The sequence below is a fragment of the Equus przewalskii genome, chromosome 7 (genome assembly GCF_037783145.1).
Source record: "Equus przewalskii isolate Varuska chromosome 7, EquPr2, whole genome shotgun sequence".
Taxonomy (NCBI): domain Eukaryota; kingdom Metazoa; phylum Chordata; class Mammalia; order Perissodactyla; family Equidae; genus Equus; species Equus przewalskii.
In genome coordinates, this window is record NC_091837.1 from 62,510,007 (window position 1) to 62,532,503 (window position 22,497).

At 35.1% G+C, this 22,497-nt stretch overlaps 1 long non-coding RNA gene across 1 annotated transcript in view; it reads left to right on the forward strand.

The window, feature by feature from the left end:
• The first annotated feature begins 2,610 nt into the window (after positions 1–2,610).
• Positions 2,611–22,497, forward strand: part of LOC139084542 (uncharacterized) — a 100,770-nt gene continuing 80,883 nt past the window's right edge. Inside the window, exon 1 of the long non-coding RNA XR_011541998.1 lies at positions 2,611–2,723. This is a non-coding gene — a long non-coding RNA (uncharacterized lncRNA). The remainder of the gene's footprint in view (positions 2,724–22,497) is intronic.

Here is a 22,497-nt window from a genome sequence, read left to right on the forward strand (position 1 = left end):
GGGTTTGTGTTTACTTTTCATCTTCCCAACTAAATTTGGGTGGTTTTTCAGAAGCCCAGTAAGCATGTAGGTGAGAACAGTGTTCCTATGAGATGTCAAATGAATGCTTAGAGAAATAGTTAATGGACTTCTAAAGTTCAGAGGACATTTTTGTCATTTGTCCAAAATTAGTTATCACATCTGTGTTTGTCTAGGATACAATTTTTTGTTCATAAATATGCTTTAAATCCTAGAACTAGAAATTGTAATTTTCTTCTATTACAGCTGGTGGTTGTTAGACTGTTAGTAATGATAAAAATAGTAAGAAGAAAAAACAACATAAGCAGAGCATAGCTTACCTGATTGGCCTTTTCCTAAGCAATATTAACTTAATCCTCAGAAGATAAATTTAATTCTCAGAAAATAATTATTTTTATACCTACTTTATCAATGAGGAAAGGGAGGTTTGTAAAGGTCAAGGTTACGTGTCCATTGAAAAAGTAGGAAGTGTCTGAGCTTAAACTCAATTTTTAGGTCTGTCTGACACTAAATTGTGTTTTTACACATTGTGCTATACTGTCAGATAGTTTATCAATCTACTTATGTAAATGTTTATCCATTCTTTTAAAGAATATTAATTTTTCTCCTACTACATGCCAAGTACGTTCTAGGTATTCAACATCAACATCTATCTGTATAATAATTGATCTACTTATCTTGTGCTCTGTTACCTATAGATCTATTTATAATAATCTCTACGTTGTTATACTGCTTGTTTTTCATGCATTTTACCTCTTGACACCAGCAGAACACATTTTATCTGAAGCTCTCATTTTGTTTCTGGGATGTGTTCAGGGAAAGCCTAGTCCCAAAAAGGAGGCATAGACTCTGTTAGTACCTTTAACTACCCCTAGCTCTATAAGTACACGTTTTCTTATTTTATTATTACATATTCACTGGATGAAGAATTAAATAGCCTCTCTAAGAAAAGAAAAAAGAAGAGCAAGAATGGAAGGTTAAAACTGAAAAATAGGGTATATTATCTTAAACTATTATACTATTAAAATAGGGTATATTATATTAAACTATTACCTAAAACCGAAAAATAGGGTATATTATCTCCAACATAAAAGAAAGCAGCTGTGACCCTACATTCCCCAGAACATGCATTGTGTAATCATTCATTCAAACAAATAGACATTAAGTGCCAACTTCCTCCTATTTTCTGAAACTGAATATAACTAAATGGCTAACATACGTGAATTTTCATTGCTGAAAGTGACATTCTAAGATAATTGTCTGTGAACAAAATTTTCCTCTGTGTGAAAGTTAAACTTCATCACATAAAAATGTAAACTACAATCCAGATCTTAGTTAAGTGGTATGACCTACTGAATCTGCCACTAAAATAATAGCAAATATTCAGATAGACTGTCTTTTCATTTTCAACTTTTAGTTTAGGATTATTTTCAGAATGTCAAAGACATTTGTGTGATACTTGGCCTTACACATAAACTAATTCATATCTATCTGTTTCCTGTAAATTCCCTCTTTAAGACTCTAGGTAGAGAGAGAAAAAAAGTGCTTAATGACTCTTCTTTGAATATAAATGACAAATACTACTTGCTGCTCTTCTTTGAAGAATAAAAATTGATTTTCTCCTTCTGGATGAGAGATGATGTCGCTTGAGTGAGCACCTAGTGGCTTCCATCACAAATGATGCTGCAAAATTTGCTCTGAAGAAAAACAAAATATGGTTGTGATTGAGACACTTTTTCAAGCTTTGAACAAAGTTCAAGTCACAAAAGGGTATGACCTTCTGACAAACAGAGATCATATCGGAAGGGTTTGAAATTCTTTAGTTTTGAAGCTGAAATAGGCAAGAAAGCCCTAGAAAACAGTGTAAGCCAACATTTAATGGGGCGACTGAAGTCTACAGTACAGAAAACCTAGCTTACTTTTAGCAGGATGACTCCTCTGTAGGAAATGCAGTTCTTTCTTCTATTTTCACTAGCTTTAGGGGTCTGAGGCTGAGCATCCCTGTGTCTCAGGAGTGAAGTTGCCAAGGGAAACAAGATACATGGTCAAAGAGCCATCTTGGTTGATAGATCTTGGTTTTGTGGAAGCCCTTTTGAAATGGATCAAGAAATAGAGTTCCTATTCCACCAAAGGAGAGAGATTGCCCAAGAGACTTCTAGAACGAATAGCATTTCTCAAATTACCAATCCTATGTCCCTTCATTTTATCTCACAATGTTACATAAATCTCTAATTCCATGTGGAGTTAAAAATTGCAATATATTTAACATTTGGCCACTTAATGAAGACTTAGGCTTTTCTTGTAATCCTTTTTCTTTTTAACCTTAGTTCCATAATAACTGGCAAGTGAAGGGAAATAGCATTTGCATTATGGCCTGAAAAGTGCAACCACACCTTGTGCTTTGCCACAGTGCCTTACATTTGGGGAAGGTTTTTATCATTCAGTACAAATATATTTTAATTGTTCCCTGAACAAAGACATTCCATCTAAGCTCTTTGTCTGGGTGTGCACCGTTGTTATTTCTGAAGTATGAATTCCTGGCACACTGTGCACCCACTTGGCACCAAATAAAAATTACATAACAATGAGTGTGCAGTCGGCCTCAGAGCTATGAGCTGCACTTTCTACCTTGCCACTGTGTTTTCTGCAGTCCGTGATCTGTGGATGACAAATGGTGTCTCTCTCTACCAGACCATGAAGCAAAGGTATCCAAATATTCCTAAGTGTCCTCTTTGTCCTTCTTATTCTGTTTTTTATTTTTCTCTTTTAATATTAGGAATGATTTTAGAGACCGTTACAGTCAATTACTTCATTTTACAGATGAGAAAATTGAGGCTCAGAAAGGCTAGGAAGTGGCAGAAGAGAGCCAGAATTAGAAACCAAGACTTAGACAGCTTTGACCTCCAAGTATTGAAGGAGAGTCAGAGCAAGTTTTCTCAGGCTCTGTTGCAGTCAATGCCATTTTGATGAAAAACTCATTCAGTTGATCCTGTAATGGACACTAAAGAAATGTAGCAGGTAATAGCAAGAAAAGAAAGAGTAACCCCCGTAGACATTTGGGAAAAAGAATCATTCTTTAATCTTCAAATGAGATAATATTATTCTCATGGAATTTCCCCCATAAAAAGTGATAATGTGCTACAGATCTAAAGGACCCTTCATACCCTTAGTGACTCTATAAATGTAAAACTAAAGACATTAAAATAAATTTCTCTTGAATTACAGTTTCATTGAGATACAGCAGTGTTCTGTTCATGTCCTTATGCTTTAGGTAGATTGATCTTCCACCTTTCATCAACTTTAATTTCTTAATATTGCACTGGTCGGGTTTTTCTTTGGATGCAGATGTACACACATAAGTATGTGCATAGGTATACACACAAATACATACATATACATATATATGGTGGACTCATTTTGTATCATAAACATAAAATTGCATCACATTTGATTCCAGTTTTTAAAATTTTTCTAAAATTTATATTTTCTGTATAAAAATTACCTTCTTAGTAGACTTCTTCACTGTGTCTTCCTTTTTGCCACTAACACTAAACATAGCTTTATTTTACTCTATCTATTTCATAGAGAGCTTTCTTGGCCAAGCTTTCTTTCTCAAAGTAAGAAGAATGAAGGATTATCTTCCTAACAAAGTCCTTGCGGCTAGAATATACTGGCTGGTGAGATACCCTCCAGACTTCTTTCATGATGCAGTTTCCCAGCCAGACATTCTGGCTGAGAGATAAAGCATTCTTAAACAACCAATCATTGTAGCTATTATGATATCCTCCAACCTCAAAGGGAATGAGATTGAACCCTGCTTTTTGCTCCAAATTGCAGTTAAGATGGGATAGGAACAACTCTCCCACATGTCTGAACACATACACACACACGGACACACATACACACAGTCAGGAATAACAAGCAAATTGTGACTATAAGCCATATAAGGAAGAGAGCAGAGTCAGGGCTATAAACTTGCCTTCCTGTTATTCAGAGGACAATCTGAAAGTTCATTCATTTTTGCTCTGCCAGTAAGTGATGACTCTACAACTGAAAGTCAGGTCATTCTGCTTCCAAAAACTTTCCAGTGCAAGAAGAGATGTCAACAAGTTTGAACAAAAAATACAAGAGGGAAAAAAAATGTCAAGTTTTTAGTATTTTATAAAAACAAAACTGTAAGACTTATCAGGAAGTGGTATAAATATGATATAGTCTGCTCTATTTGTCTACAGCCTTTATTCTTTCCCTGGACTCTTGTCCCTGGGCTCACTGTTTCAATTTTAATTTAGACTCCCTCATATCTCCTCAAAGTATCCTTTCTTTCCAAGATCAAAGTTAATTTTTATTATTAATTCTTCTCTTATTTAATTGGCATGTATAAGACTGTGCCAAAAAAATTTATTTGTCAACATTCCCAGCAAATTTTAATTTTGTAGCAGGTCTTTATGATTATATGGGTTAGGGATTGGCCTCCTTTATCATGTTCTGTTTTTGTCTCTCCTATTCCACAGTGTTAAAAGCCACACCTCAAGATAGTCGACCATAGGGTTGTACCCACTGTGGGCATCCAGGGAGCTCTCTGACACCAATAAAGTTTAGGTGAATAGGCACAAAGCTATTGAAAAGGTCAATCTGTATTCATCACACATTTTTGTCTGAGTTCTTTCTTTGGTTGATGTTCAAGAAGAAAAGGGTAAACAAAACAAACACACAAAAAGCCAGGAAAGGAAGAGCTTTCTTAATATTTTCAACTTTTTCAAGAATAAGTTGTTTTGCTTCACTGTAGTTGGAAAATATGTCATTTTGTGAGATTGATCCAATGCTGGGATAAAGAATATGTTCTGAAAATCTCTTTTAGAAAGATTTATAATATTAACCTCAGGCTATTTTAACTCTCTGTCGATCTTTATGAAAACAGCCAAGAGATCCATTTGTTTTCCAAACAGTAGAAAGTCTCTGTTACCTTTTGTCAACCAAGATTGAACAAATGACTTTGGGTCAAAGTGATTCAGTTGTGAATTGCCTGGGGTCCTGCCAGCCCCTTGGAATACAGACTCAAAAAGCAGTCACTTTGGACCTGAGCTGCCCATTGCAGCCAGGGGCTAAGTAGTCTTACTCAATTTTCCTGGAACTAACATCATTATAGACCATCTTAAAGCCAGGATTAATAGGAATCAGTGTAGTGGCTATATATCGACACATGGCCAGCCTACCTGGTCAAAAGCTGAATGTTCTGTCACACTACTCAGTATAGTTTTTCATTATTGTTTTCCTTCTATGCAACCAATTAATTATGTGATAATTTCAGTGAAACCCTCAGTTTCTTGATTGTTCTTTATTCTCCTAAAGGTACCAGAGATCTGTCCAAGGCATTGAACTAGGATGACAGACAGCCTGTTTAGCTAATAGGAAGTTAGAATCTATTACCTGTTATCCTAGCTCTATAGTTTTGTTCACACTCAAATCCTTTATGCTATCATTATTGCCAAAGAGCTTCCTCTTCTAAGCCTTGCCACTCATCATGGTATTCCTCTTTCCTTAAACAAGTGTGATGAGCTTAAAAAACCTTTAATGGGCCACGCTTATATAATGACAACATACTTCTTCCTGATGTTTGTTCTAAATCCTTGCCCTCTTCATTACCCCACTATCACCATCATTCCTCTGTGCACACATACGTACACATATACACATGTATGCACACACGCATCCCATTCTGGTTCCAGTCTAGCAGCCTAGTCAATTCAGAGTTCTTTATGAATCTGAAGTTTCTTTCCCTGCCTGGATTCTATCTTCCTTTGACCCTTGTGGCTAAGGTGTCTATACAAGTGGGCAAGAAGCTTACCTAATATAAGCTAATGATGAAATTATTTTCTCAAGATATGATTGGATTATTAATTTGTTTAATGCATTGTGTATTAATGCCTGGCTTCAAGAAGTGCATAATCTTATTTTGGCATTTGTCTTTGGGTGCTCTTGAGTATATTTTCTTTAAGTATGTTACATCTGGGTGTCTTGTGCATTTTTGATTGTCGGCTCCCAGAGGGCAAGGAACTTGCCCACTTATCTTGCTCTGCAGAGAATCATGCGCATATCAGTACTTAGCAAGCCTTTTCTCCTGCTGCTGCTGATGATAACTAATAATGTTCTTCTCCAGCATCCTCCAAATCCTTACAAAGTATGTTAATTATTTACACATGCACTAGAGGAAGAATGAAGGTATCATTATTGACGTTAAGGGGTTGAGAAAAATGAAGTATTATGTATTTAGGTGAATTGTTCAAAGCTTCACAATAGATAAGCAACAAAATTAAAGAAAAAGAACTTGGCTGTCTCTCTTTCCAGTTCTTGAGATATACAATTCAGCTCAATTCAATTTAACAATTTAATGAATCATTATGAATAGTATTTTGTTAGGTGCAGTGGAAAGAATGAAAAAATACAGTCTGATCTCCTACCTCAAAGAAGAAAAAGTATGACGATAAGACACAGATAAGTAAAAATTAAATAGCGATTTATTTTAACTTAGAGTGGACTTAAGCAATACTACTATGTGAAATATATAGTGTTAGGATATGAGGGATACAAACAGGAATAAAATATATTCCTTGCTTGTAGGTACTCAAAGCATGGCAAAAATGGTAGGAAAACTGGAATATTTTTCAGTTTGTGATAGATCTTATTTAGATGCTAAAGAAGTTACATGGAAGGTAACAGTTAACTCTGTTTATTATGAGACAGGGATCTGAAAAGGCTTTGGAGAGAAGGTGGCGATTGTGGACTTTGAGACACATTATTCTGCTGAGAGACGGAAGAATAGATTGGAAAAGGAAGAGAAATACAGATAAGTCACTTGGGAATGGGTGTCAAGTCTAGAGTGGAAAGATATGTTAAGAAGCTATTGCAGGGGCTGGCCCCGTGGCCGAGTGGTTAAGTTCGCGCGCTCCGCTGCAGGCGGCCCAGTGCTTCGTCGGTTCGAATCCTGGGCGCGGACATGGCACTGCTCGTCAGACCACGCTGAGGCAGCGTCCCACATGCCACAACTAGAGGAACCCACAACGAAGAATACACAACTATGTACCGGGGGGCTTTTGGGGAGAAAAAGGAAAGAATAAAATCTTTAAAAAAAAAAAAAAAAAAAGAAGCTATTGCAAAGTCAAGGTGAGAATACCACAGGCCTAAAACACAGAAGTAGTAATGAGATTAAAGAAAAGAGAATGAATTGGACAGATAAGTAAGAGGTAAGTACATGTGGAGAGAGGATAAAGAGAACCAAAAGTCACCAAAGATTTACTACAGACAATAATTAATTGCCAGGTTAATTGTGCTACCTAAGGTCAAGAAGAAGGTAGAGTTATTGGGAAAGGTCTGAACTGAAATCAGACTTAAGCTTGATTTTGAAAGATGCTTAGGGGCAGATGTGTGAGAATTTTCATGATCTTCCTCGCTGATTACCTTCAAATTTAACTCAGTTTCCTAAATGTGTTTCTAAGGACTTCTGTTTCTTGATGACTTTTTAAAATTTTTTTCTTACTCAAAACTTCTCCGAAGACAATAATTAGATTGCTTTTGATCTCCTCCAATATTCAAAAATCCCCTGAAATTTGGTATCTTTTGTGAGGCTTTTCACAAGTGACTGATAGAAACAGATTTCTGATATTTTCTGAATTTTTAGTACGGGTTGGGCACTGTTCCAACCTCTTTACCAGTATTAACTCTTCTCATCTTCACAATAGCTCACTGAGGTAGGTAACATTAATATTCCCAATTAAAAAACAAGAAGGCTAAGGAAATTTCCCAAGGTTTCACAGGTAGTATGTGACAGAACTTGAACTTTTAAACACTAGAATACACTCTCTTTCTAGCAACTCCACAGTCTAAATAGGAAAACTCCTTTTAGCATCACAATTAGGCTTTGGTTGCAATAACTATAAACCCTTGCTTTCTAAACATGGGGCTTTAGTGAGAGGTTATTGGTGGCAGGAGTCCAGTTCCACAAAATAAGTGGAAAGTTGAATGTCCATTCTTTCAAATGGTCAAGAGTCAGAAAATTCTGAAAGACATTAAGCAAGAACTGAGACCACAAAAAACCTGTTAGGACAACTGTTTAACTGAAATAGTATGGTAAGAAAGTATCAACCAAGGATCCTTCAGACATGAATTGCCTCCAGCCAGTCCCCAATCTTTGCATGAATTTTCTCAGGATTCAAATTCTCTGGCAAGATGACTAGGACTTACTCACTAAATTGTTCCTCCATTGGAGTTCATATAAGCAAAAATGAAGTTAATCAAATTACAAACAATGGAGAATAGGTACTGTTCCAACAACAAGAAAACTGGGATGCTATTAGGGAAAAGAAATAGATTTGACAAAGAAAAACTGACACAGCCACTAAAAAATTCTATCAAATAAACCTTCCTCCTGCATTCATACTTGTGATACAGAAAAGATTGCCCAAAATATTTTTGATTTTTACTGCCAAATGAACAATCAGAAAGCTCATAAGCCATTTTTTTGTGATTCAATTTCAAGACCAATTATTCATTCGTTTTCTTTGCGTTCCTTACATTATTCTTCAGGTGGATTTTTCACACATATTTTTCACACTTGTTTCCTTACTTAAATTGATGACTATGGTCTATAGTATATGTATTAAGATTTTGTAGTTTATAATTTTACTAACTGAATATCCTTTTCCATATCCTGGGCCATAAAATAAACCTAAGCATATTTAAAATAATTGAAATAATACAGAGTGTGTTTCTTACCGCATTGGAATCAAGCTGGAAATCAGTAACAGAAAAATAAGAAGAAAATTTCCAAATACTTGGAAATTAAATAACACTCTTATAAATAATCTGTAGTTCAAAGAGGATGACTTAAGTGAAATTAAAAAAGAAAATATTGCACTGAGGGAAAATGAAAATACAATATGTAGAATAAAAACACATAGAAAGTAGCCAAAATACAACTGAGTCAAAGAATTGTAATACAGTGCTTAATTTATAAAAGAAGAGAGGTCTCAGTAATATACATTCTCACATTAATAAATTTAAAAAAATAATCAGAGAAAAATGAACCCACAGCAATCACAAGCAAAGAAATAATAAAGAGCAAAATCTGTGAAATTGAAAACAAGAAAACAGTAGAGAAAATAAATAAAACAAAAAGCTGGTTCTTTGAAAAGTTTAATAAAATTGACAAATCTCTATCAAGACTTACAAAAAGAGAGCCAACACAAATTACCAATATCAGGAATTAAGTATTGGTCATTACTATAGACCACAAAGACATAAAAAGGATAACAGAGGAATACTGTAAATAATACCAGCCACGTAAACTTGACAACTTAAATGAAATAGACCAATTCCATGAAAAATATAAGCTACAAAAACCTCATCTATTATAAAATAGGTAATTTGAATAATCCTATAACCATTAAATAAGTTTAAATTACACTTAAAAATCTCTTAAAATGGAAATCTCAAAGCACAGATTGTTTCACTGGAGAATTTTACCAAACTTTAAAAGAAGAATTAGTAGTAATTGCACACATTCCTTTCCAGAAAAGACAAAAGAGGGAAGGCTGTCAACCTTAATTTTATGAGGATGGTATTACTCTGACCAAAATGAGAGAAAGAAAATAAAAAATAAGACAACTATAGCCCAATATCATGAACATAGATGTAAAATTCTCAACAAAATATTATTAAATTTAATTCAGTGATATATCACAACCAAGTGGGGTTTCATGGATGCAAGACTGATTCAATGTTTGAAAGTTAATCAATCCAACCCTATTAATATTAATAGGATGAATAAAAAAATCAGAAGTCCTAGCCAGTGCAATAAGGCAAGAAAAGGAGATAAAAACCTATAGATTGTAAAGAAAAAATAAAGATGCCCTGTCTGCAGTTGACATGATGGTCTCTATAGAATATCCCAAAATATTTTTAAAAATCCAACAATAAAAACTCTAGAACTAATAAATAAGTTCAACAAGCTCATAGCATACAAGATTGACACAGAAAAATCAATTGTATTTCTATAAAATAGTAATGAATGTGTGAAAACCCAAAATAAGACAAAGTGTTACTTTGAAATACTCAAAATAAAATACTTAGATATAGATTTAGCAAACATGATCAGGACTTGTATGCTTAAAACTACAAAACACTGATAAAAGACATCAAATAAATGGAGATGTACTGTGATTGGAAAACTAAATAGTAAATGTTTGTCTATGTTTTGTAATTCGTTTCAAAATCATAGCAAGATTTTTCATATAGATAAGCTTATTCTAAAATTTGTATGGAAAAGTAAAGGAACCAGAATAGCTATAACAATTTTGAAAAAACAAAAGAATAAAGTAAAGGATTTTTTACATTTAGAATATAGCTGCAGTGTTCAAGACAGGGTGGTATTAGTGGAGAGATAACACAAAGATCAATGAAAGAGAAGATAAAATCTGGAGAAATAGATCCACATAAAAAGATCAACTTATTTTTCACAGTGATGCAAAAGTAATTCAGCAGAGAATGAATGCTCTTTTCAATAAATGGAGCTGAGACAATCAGACATCCACAAGCAAAAATAAATAAAAAATTACATTGAACCCCAACCTAAACATAACTCATTTTATCAAATTTAACTCAAAATGGATAATAGATTGATGTGTAAATGTAAAACTATAAACTTGTAGGAGAAAACATAGAAAAAAATCTTTGGGACCTAGGGCTACACAGACATTTCATAAAAGCTCTGAGCCATAAAAATATGATAAATTGGACTTCATCAAAAGTAAAAATGTTTGATTTGAAAAAGCTCTGGTTAAGAGGATAAAAAGTGAAGATGAAGATTGGTAGAAATATTTGCAAACTGATTTTTGCAAATTTGCAAAATGTCTCATATTTACACTACATAAAGGACTCAAAACTCAACAGTAGAAAATCAAAACAAAAAAAATCCAGTTGGAAAATGGGTAAAAGACATGTACAGTTGTTCTGTCACAGAGGATATACATATGGTAATACGCACATTAAAATATGGTAAACATCATTAACCATTAGAGAAATGCAGTTTAAAATCATGAAGAGATATCACCATATATTTGTTAGGATATCTAAAATTACAAAAAAATAATGACTGGCACATTCACACTAAATACATGCTGACTGTATGACCCAGAAATTGCACTCCTGGACACTTATCACAGAGAAATGAAAGCTTATATCCACACAAAAACCTGTACATGAATGTTGATAGCTGCTTCATCTGTAATAGCCAAACATTGGAAACTACCCAAATATCATTCAATGGAAGAATGATTAAACAAACTGTGTTACATCCATACCATGGAATAAGACTCAGTAATAAAAAAGGAACAGATTACCGATAACATGGCACCCTAAATATGTCTTCACTGAATTATACTGAGTGAAAAAACAAAACAAAGAGGCCGATCTCAAAAGTTACATATTGCATAATTCCACGTATAAATTATTCAAATGACAAAATTACATAAACAGCAGATTAATGGTCACCAGAGATTAGGGATGTTGGGTCAATGGGCTAAGGGTGTATTTGACTACAAAAGGATAGTACAAGGGAAATCTTTGTGGTAAGGAAATAGTTTTGTCTTAATGGTAGTCATGGTTAAACAAGTCTACACCTCATAAAATTTCATGAAAACACACACACACAAACCAGTGCATGTACAATTCGTGAAATGTGATAAATTCTGTAGATTATACTAATATCAATTTCCTGACTTTGATTTTGTACTATAAATATGTAAAATGTTATTATTAGGTAACACATACCTCTCTGTACTATTTTTGCAACTTCCTTTGGAGGTATAACTTATTTATTCTCTAGCACTGGCAAGAACAGTCAGTAAAATGTTAAATAGAAGTGGCAAGAATGGACATTCTTGTGTTGTTCCTGATCTTAGAGTAAAGCATTCATATTTTCGCCATTAAGTATAAAATTAGCTGAGTTTTTTCACAGATGCCTTCCATTAGTTCAGGATATTCCTTTTTATTTCTAGTTTTTTGAGAGGTTTAGTCATAAATGGATGTTGGATTTTTTTTTCAAGTGCCTTCCCTGCATCTGTTGAGGTGATAAAGTGCTTTTTGAGCTCTGTTTATTAATATGATGTATCACATTGATTTTCAAATATTAAGCCATCCTGGCATTCCTAGTATATAAACCACATTTGGTCATCGTATATAATCTGTCTTATATGTTTGCTAATATTTTACTGAACACTTTGTGTCTATATTCATTAGGGATATTTACCTGGTGTTTTCTTTAAAAGTTTTTATATGGCTTTTATTGAGAGTAATGCTGACCTTTTAGATTCGTTGGGAAATTTTCTATCCTTCTCTATTTTCTGGAAGAGTTTGTGAAAAATCGATATTATTTCTTTTTTAATATTTGGTAGAATTTATTAGGCATTTGGGTCTGGGCTTTTCTCTGTGGGGAAATTTGTAATGCCTGATCAAATTTCTTTGATATAGGTCTATTCTAATTTTCTATTCCTCCTTGAGTCAATTTTGTAATCTGTGTCTCTAGGCAACTGTCCATTTCACCTAAGTTATCTAATTTGTTGACATAAAGTTGCTCATGTTATTTTCTTAAATTCCTTTTATTTTCTGTAGGATCCTTAGTGATGTTCCCTTTTTCATCACTGATTTTTAAAAGGTGTGCCTTTTCTCTTTTTTTCTAGTCAGTCTAACAAAAAATTTGTTAATTTTATCTTTTCAGGTACCAACTTATGATTCCACAAATTTTCTCTATTCTTTTTCTGTTTTCTATTTCACTAATTTGTCCTCTGATCATTATTATTTCTGCCCTTCAATCTTTGGGTTTAGTTCGTTCTTCTTTTGCTGGTTTAATAAGCTGAAAACTTTTATAATTGACTTGATAACCTTCTTTTTTCTATTATAAGCCTTTAAAGTTCTAAGTTTTCTTCTAAGAACTCATTTGGCTGCATCTCATAAATTATAATTTGATTTCATACACACTTCAAAATATCTTCTAATTTCTCTTGTTTTTTTTTTTTATTTCACTCATTGGTTACATAGAAGTACTTTATTTACTTTTCCAAATGTTTGAGTACTACACAATTTTCTTTCTGTTATTGATTTCTACTTTGATTCCATTGTGGTAGTAGGACATACTTTGCATGATTTCAATCCTTATATACTTGTTGACATTTGTTATATGGTCTAAAATATGGTGAATCCTTGAGAATATTCCATATACACTTGAAAAAAATGTGTATTTTGTTCTTGTTGGGTGGATTATTCTATAGGTGTCAGATAGGTCTAGTTAACTGATAATATTGTTCAAGTCTTCTATGTCTTTTGACAATTTTCTCTATTTTTGTGGTATCAGTTATGGAAATGATGTATTTAATTCTTCAACTATTATTGTTTAATGGCTTATTTCTATTTTTAATTCTGTCAGTTTTTCTTTCATATATTTCAGGACTCTATTGTAAATCATGTTTATTTATATTTGTTATTATAATAATCTTCCTGATGAATTAATGCTTTCATCATTATGAATATCCTTCTTTGTCATAATCATCTTTGAGTCTTTATCTCGTAAAGGCCTTTGCATTGCTACTGGCACTTCGTAGACATTCTATAAAGAGTTAATAAGTAAATAAATATGGTGATAAATTTATTTCATAAATAATTTTCACTTATTCTATGCTGGGAACTATTCTAGACACTAGAATATTAACTATTATTCAATATCCCCCCTGATGATAGTTTATGTCTTTATTTATGTACAAGTGCTTTTCTTTATTTGTTTACTATGGTGAGTATCTCCACTAACACTCTATAAGATTACATGTTCTTAGAAAGGAACTTTGTTGTTTGGTTTAAGGCTTACCTATGTTTTTTAAGTGAATAAAGATACAGCAGAAACTGTGACTTGAGTAACCAATATCCCAACAACCCTATTTTATTGAGGTAACTATGAGCCCCGGTAAAAGACTACAGTTTCTAGCCTTTCTTATAGCTAAATGTGGCCATGTGACAAAATTCTGGCTAATGAGATGCAATCAACAGTTGTGGGGTTGAATTCTAACTTAAAGCTTCTTAAAAGGGTACATAAACCTCATTATCTCGTTTCCTGCTTTCTGCGTAGAGTATGAATGTGATCAGTTATTTTGTGAGCCTCCAAATGGAAAAAAATGGTTGTCAAGGAATATGGGGCCTAAAGGTATAAGGAGCTTGGGTCCATGCTGGCCTATTATTAAGACCTAACTCTAGACTTTCTGCTCAGGTCTCTATCACGTGCACCCAAATACAATTTCTAACTGGTACAAATGATGGCTACGAGGCTGCTGCTGCTGCTCAAGCTCCTGTCCAGGTCTGCCCAAACTGACACACAGTAAAGAAGAAGTGAAATCTGTGATATCCCAGATCTCTCAGGTTCTGGAGTTATCCAGAACAGTGGACCATTTATTTCTCTCCCAAACAGTCACTTTCTTGCCGATGGGCCCAGAACAGATTTTGGCATAGCTGCAGAAAACTCATCTTTTCTAATTTAAAGGTTGTGTACTTGGAGATCTAAAAGAGAGTGATTAAGAATAGTGGCCCTATACAGGATTGCCAGAAGAGGTCACCTTTTCCAAGGTATTATTCATGGAATGCAAATTTATAAACATATTCACTTAAAAAAAAATTCCTAGATATACTGACCTTCACTCTTTGTTGAGTACCAATTTTCTCTGAATATTTGCAATTGCCAATGCCCTGCATTTCGACAGTGATACCTGTGACCTTAAAACAGTCTTTACTGTCCTGGAACTGCTGGCTACTCAGCAGATACTGAGCCTGCCCTCATCTCTAGATGCTCCAATGATGCCACATCTGCACATTCAGCTAGCTCCCGCTGACTCTCTTTCTTTTCTTTTCTTTTTTGGCTGGCTGAAAAGATGACAAAGTTAAATTTCCCCATAAAGGTCTCAAAAGTGACTAATTTTTTAAATCTATTTGAACTCATCCTTAGCTGCTAATTGAACTCTGTGTGCAAGGAGGCCAGAGGTGTGCAGTGAGGTATAGCCTCCTTGCAATAGCATGCAGGATCAGCCCTTTACTACAGTCCCTGATAACATAGAGAGCATATAACTATTGCAATGACTAGTAGTTTGGGGCATTTGAGTGATCTGTCCTCCATTATCTTCCTAATTGCCCTCTCAACCTAATCCCCCCAAACAGGGGGCATCTGAATAAAAGTTAACTACTACTTTGGTAGATGAAAAGCTTGATTAGTTCTAATGGGAGCAGGGGAGTGCTGTTGACATTTCTTACTTCCAGTTCTTGCATGGTAATAAGGCGTAGGGACTGATTTATCAAAGTGAGTGTGCCCATCAAGCATGAGTGAGACAGAGAGAGAAAGTTCACGTTGCACAAAATGAGCTGCTAATTTCTTTTCCATTTCACTGACAATGTGCTCTATGAGTTCAGAGCAGCTGGGATGAGAACAATAGATGTTCCCAACCTGTGCTCCATTTAACTTCTGCAACTCTACAAGGTCAAATAGCAAGAGGGAGAGCAAAAAATCTCTCTCTTTCTCTCATTCTCTCAGGCTTATAGTGTGGCAAAGCTAGAAGACTGAGGAACTATCTGAAAAGCATATTTGGTTTCTTTGAATAAATTCCTCTTTCTAATCAGGGTTTTTATTGGCAAATATTTGAATCCATTTTACTGTCATTTCTACCATGAAACTCACATGATTCATATAGATTGTGCTTCAGTGTGAGTGTGTATTTTGGGGTGGGGGACGGTGAGCACGGGCATTCACATTTGAAGAGATATGTGCTGTGTCTGTTGTCTGAAACTTCACTGATGAAAAATTAATCCCAGATGATTTACTGTGTATTGGCTCTACTGTCACTAACAAGGAATTTAAAACCTCTATTTTTGCAATTAGCAATGTGCACCAGAGAACCTTACTATTCAAGATGCTTCCCTTCAACACATAGCACCAGAACGGTAGGGTCCTTTGGGATATAGGCTTCATTTTCTTCTCTTTTGATGAATGTACCAAATCCCCTCTGATCTGCTTCATGTAACTTGGGTCTCAGTTAGCCCTGGTTTGTGGCTCCCTGACATAGGGTGTGAGTAGTGGAAGAACTAGGAAGGCGAGCTAATATTCACCGGAAACATCTTGCCAGGTTTGGAGTTCAGAAACCACCTCCTACTATTGGAATTCATATTCCACCAATAGTACATATAGCATTAGATTCTGAGAAATTAAGACTAGGGATCTGCTTATAAAAACATAATTATTGCTCAAATATTAGAAATCTACACTCTTTCTAGAATTTAGTGTTTTAGGTTTAAGATCAAAACACAAAATTAATCTGATGGCTTGACTTTAAAAAATATTAATAATGATAATTTTAAAAATATGTTTTTCTCTTCAAGACACCAAACACCTTTCACAAGAATAGACTGATATTTTCAGTCTTACGTTCCAGTTTAGTCAGCAGAAAATAAAATGTTAAGAGGAACAATCTGAATTAATTTGGCAATAAGACTAACTTTCTACTATTTACTTTTCTGATACTTTACTGTAAAATAATTATTAAAAAAAAAAACACACACACACATTCTGACCCTTACCTATTTCTCTAAATTTCCATTCTGCTTTTCTTCCTCATGCACTTTTATGTTCTAAGCATACGGAATGACTTGCAGTTCTCTATCTTTCTATTTCTCCATAGATTGACTTTTCTCATGTTGTAATCCCACTTGACTTGAAGCATAGACTAACCTCTATGCTTTAAGACCCAGTATGAACTTATCCCTATTCACCTACCCTGGTCCATTTGAGAGATGTGGATAGGCCTTCTTGAGTTCTTCACTTTATCTGAACACGGCTTGATCAACTATAGCCTGTACACACTGAACAACACAAGTGTCTAGGTAGCCCTCTTGTATTTCAGGGGCAAGGAGCAGAGATCATGTATGGCCTATCATTGTATCCCCAGGACCTAGGACATTCCTCATACAGACCATGGTTTCAAAAATGTTTGCTAAGTGAATAAGTGTAGATCTTGCATCCAGTTGTCTTTCCCAGGCTAATCATTTTCTCCTTGAAAAATTTGCTTTCAGAAACGCATATTTGCCTATTTAGAAGAGATATTTGTCATAGTCTTAAATCTGCTCTCCATATATTTCTGTACCATATTTAAGATAAGAGATCACCCATTGTAAAATTATGTTACAAAATTCTGATAAACACATTTGTTAATTGCTTTTCCCCCCTATGCTGGACATTACTTGTTGTTCAGTGTTTTTTAATATTTATAATATTTAATTTAACTGGAATAAAGTGAAAAATTGGACCAGTAATTGTATTGGATCTGTAAAAATCATTTATTAACCAAGACTAATGATTTGGGGTTAAATTAGAGATACATTGAGAAGTTAAAGCACTGTCTTCAAAGAATTATATTCACTTCTCTTTCTCCTTTTACAAAAAAGTTGCTTCTGTATTTATGAGTCCTACATGAAATGAGGATGAGATGTTCCTTGAAAACTCCGTCTACCAACATGCAATATAGGAATTGCATATTTAATCTTAGTTCTTCATAGCTAATGAAAATTCCTAACTTTGAATGTCATGTCCAAATTGATGATCTAAAATTAAAACAAGATTTTATCTATCTATCGTTTATCTATCTACCTATCTATCCATCTAGCTTTCTCGTAGATCTCAGCAACAAGTAAATATAGCAGGATAGAATATACAGTTGTTTCTGAGAAGATATTGCATGGAAAAATTGCTATTCAAAGAGGAAATTCAAATTCAAAGCTTGACGTATCCTAGATTTAACTTCAAGAATATGGTTAGAGTCCAACCTGGTGGCACAGTGTTTAAGTTTGGCATACTCTGCTTCAGCAGCCTGGGGTTCATAGGTTCAGATCCCAGGCATGGACCTACACCACTCATCAAGCCATGATGTGGTGGCATTCAACATACAAAATAGAAGAAGATGGGCACAGATGTTAGCTCAGGACCGCTCTTCCTCAAGGAAAAAGAGAAAGATTGGCAATAGGTGTTAGCTCAGAGCCAATCTTCTTCACCGCACAGAAAAATAAAAGAATATGGTTAGAGGAGAGCCAGCCCCAGTGGTCTAGTGGTTAATAGTGGTTAAGTTCAGCATGCTTCACTTTGGTGGCCCTAGTTTGGTTCCTTGGCACAGACTTACACAACTCGTCTGTCAGTGGCCATGCTGTGATGGCAGCTCACATACAAAATAGAGGAAGATTGGGAATAGATGTTAGCTCAGGGTGGATATTCCTCAAAAAAAAAAAAAAAAAAAAACAGAATATGGTTAAAGGAAAGCAAGAGTGATAGCAGCAATCTAAGAGAGGAAAGAGAATTCACTGGAGATGTTAAACATGGAAGCTCTAAAGTGTGAGTGAGATTCATGGTCTGATTCTTCCTCTTTATGTATGTGACCTCTCATTCTACTTTTGATAATATAAGTAATGACTCCAATACTTCCAGGAAATTTCCCAATCCATTCCATCCCACCTTCATCTCTTAATTCATTGTTATTATAGTGCATGGACTTATATCAACTTTGGTTGAGTCCCTGTTTGTCACTTACTAACTATGTAATTTTTTTCTGAGATTCCGCTTCCTCATCTACAAATATAGCCTTGTGATATCTATCTCTTCACTTAAGTTTCAGTCAGAGAAGCAGAACTACCATGAGGGATGCAGGATAAGGGATTTATTATAAGAATTTAACCTTACACAACTTGGGAGCTGGTTACAGAGTCTATGTAAGGCTGTAATCTGTGCCTGTGGTTCTGGAGCCTGATGTCATGAGTTGGGAAGGAAAGATAGAAAATGGGGAAGAGCAAGAACAAATTAGGACCCACAGGATATAATGGAACCCATGTTGATATCTTACCACCACATAAAGTCTCCAACTTTGCTGAGGCAGGTTACCTGCAGGAGAAGCTGGCACCCTTTTTAACGGAGTTAAATCACACTAGACCTAGGAATCAGAAAAGATGAAGCAAGATGACAGTAACTGAAGGAGCTATGGGCCTAGCTGATGCTCCATGCCAGTAAGATGAGCCAGCAGATAAGTGACATTCGTGAGTTGAAACAGTGCTAGAGCCCCTGAACGAATCTTGTGATTGTTAAAGGAATATGGCCACTGCTTCATTCCCACCTGTCAACTCTAATGCAAACTGTCTTTTGTGTCCTGCATTAACCCAGAACTACACAAGGAAGGAAAGTCAGGGAAATGTAAACTCAGCTTAGCTAAAACAACAATGCAAATCCATCACAACATCTGTGTATTCATAGTGCTGCTGGGTCGATGAAATAAAATGCATATGAAATTGTTTTTAAAACTTTAAAACACAAAAGTGGTACAAAGTAGTATTATTTCCACAAAGTTCTCTCTTTACAATGAGCTGGTCATTGTTTCACCTGCATTGCGGTCTCATCAACACAACTAGCCATAAGCATAAATGATAGATTCCTGTGCAGTGTGATTTGATGAGAATCATTAGGCCTGAGAAATGTAAAATTTCCAACTAAATTATAACTACAAATGGATAGACAACAGCTTGGTCTAATCAGTATATGGACTCTGATGATATTTAGCACAGAGACTGGCTCATACCAAAAAAGAAAGAAAGAAGAATAGAAGAAAGGAGGAAAGACAGACAAAAATACCACATTATTATGGGAAACTGAGGTGGAAATAAGAGGAAGGTGATTAAAAAATAGCAACCATTATATTTTTATTCCAGAAATCTCCTGGAGGATAGAATTTACCACAAATCTCTAACTACAAATTAAAATCCTTAAACAACAAACAACTTTCTATCTTTCTGGAGTTTTTTATTGCAGGATAAAGCAGGAACTATAAACTTATTTAAGAATAAAAATACTACTGAAGTAATAGTGCACTCCATGTAAATGACCCCAAACACAAGTCACTTTATAAGAAAAAGGGCAATTTTAATATCAGCTCCTTGAATTTTTAATAAAACACATAGATTTCTAAGTGTAGAGGAAAACCTTACATCATATTTCTTTTCAATACTTAAATCAGGGAAGTTCTGATCCATTTTTGATAAATGCCAATGTATTAGTAAGATTTTGAGACAATAAGAAAAGGATTTGGGTTCTCTTTACTCTGGAAGCAAGACTGAAGCAAGACAAACTGTTAGAGGAGGTCACCTTGAAACGTCCAATGGTTGAGTCAAACTGAGTTTAGGGAGAATTTGCAGCTCTGAATGTCAAGGCCAAAAAGGAATTTAGTCAGGGGCCAGCCCCTTGGCTGAGTGGTTAAGTTCACATGCTCCACTGCAGGTGGCCCAGTGTTTCATCAGTTTGAATCCTAGGCGCGGACATGGCGCTGCTCATCGAGCCAAGCTGAGGTGGCATCCCACATGCCACAACTAGAATGACCCACAACTAAGAATATACAACTATGTACTAGGGGGCTTTGGGGAGAAAAAGGAAAGAATAAAATCTTTAAAAAAGAAAAGGATTTCAGTCACCACTTACTTTCCAAGTTTTGATCGCTCAGTTTCTCCTTCCAGACCTTTTTTCCACAGCAGGATTGCCTTGAGTACCAACAATTATGTCCCTTTCTTAGCAGCTCCTGAGCCCCAGGTTTTGCCAGAGGTCATAAGTAAAATTCTCTAGTGGGAAGAAATGGAGCTGCTATCTTAGCTCAGATGCTGGAGGAAGCTTGAGGGAAGGAAAGTACTCACCACCTGTCACTCTCAGCCCTCTCCTGGCATGTGTGCGCACACATGCAGGCAAGATATTCTGTGATCATCATTGCTTGAGGTTAGTCCAGCTCCTCCTTTCTGGAATTCTCAGTTGCAGTTCAACGTAGCTCAAGACAGAAAGTATAAATGTATATGATCGGGGCTGGCCCTGTGGCCGAGTGGTTAAGTTCGCGCGCTCCGCTGCAGGCGGCCCAGTGTTTCGTTAGTTCGAATCCTGGGCGCGGACATGGCACTGCTCATCAGAGCACGCTGAGGCAGCGTCCCACATGCCACAACTAGAAGAACCCACAACGAAGAATACACAACTATGCACCGGGGGGCTTTGGGGAGAAAAAGGAAAAAAATGAAATCTTTAAAAAAAAAAAAAAAAAGAAAGTATAAATGTATATGATGAAAGGAAGAGTACTATTGAGGAGAAAGGGCAGTCTGTTCACTTTATAATTTGACAACATTTAGCACAGTGTGACATATACTTTTTCTTTAAAAAAGTTAAATTTGTGAACAAATGAACAGAAAGAGAGATCATATTGTGATACAAAACTGTGGACAAAAGGAAAAGGTAGTCTAAAAGCATTACCAACCATTATGTTCAGAAGCCAGTAAAGGAAGTGTTTAAATTAATGCACACAATTGTTAGCTAGGATGTGGAGAAACTAGAGCTCTTATGCACTGCTGGTGAGAATGTTAAGTGGTACAATTCCTTTGGAAATCAGCTTGGCAACTATTTAAATTTTTAAATATATATACACTATATGATCCAGCCATTCCACTCTTAGCTATTTACTCAAGATAAGTGAAAACATACGTCCATCCAAAGCTTTCTGTGTGAGTGGTCATAGCTTTATTTGCATTGGTCCAAAACTGGAAACAAAAAAGTCTATCAACAGTAAAGGGATAAGAAATTGTGGTGCATTCATAGAATGGAATAATACTCAGCAGTAAAAACAAATGAACTGTTGATACATGCTATAACATGGATGAATTTCAAAATAACGATGCTGAGTAAAAGAAGCCAGGCAAAAAAGGTTCATATTGTATTAGTCCATTCATATAATATTCCAGAAAATGAAAACTAATTTATTGTACCAGGAAACAGGTCAATGTTTGCCCGAGGATGGGATGTAGAGGGAGGAAATTGCAGGAGAGAAGATAACAAAGGGTCAGGAGAAAAAATCTGAGGGTTCATTATCTTGATCACAGTGATGGTTTTGCAGTTGTCTACATAAATCAAAACTTATGAAAATGTACACTTTAAATATGTGCATTTTATCATATGTCAATTAAAGAATAAATCTATTTAAAATATAATTGAAATAAATAATAACAATGATGTCAATGTACAAGGACCTTTCAATGAGCTTGGGTGAGAAAGAGCTTGCTTAGATGAGAGGAGAGGATTATAGTAGAGAACAAACAAAAAATACCTTATATCTATAAGTTATGCCTGGAAGACCAGATAAATCAAGGTTACAAGAAAATATTAATGAAAAAGAAACAAAATAAAATAAAAATATGAGGAATATATAGATATTTCCCTCACTCACCAAATTTTCAAGGAAGTGATTAGTTCACCCCTTGAGGGCAATGATGATATGTTGATAAATAAGAAAAAGTAAAATTCTTTATGCTATTTCGGACCTCAGATGAATAAAAAGAAAAAAAATTGTCAAA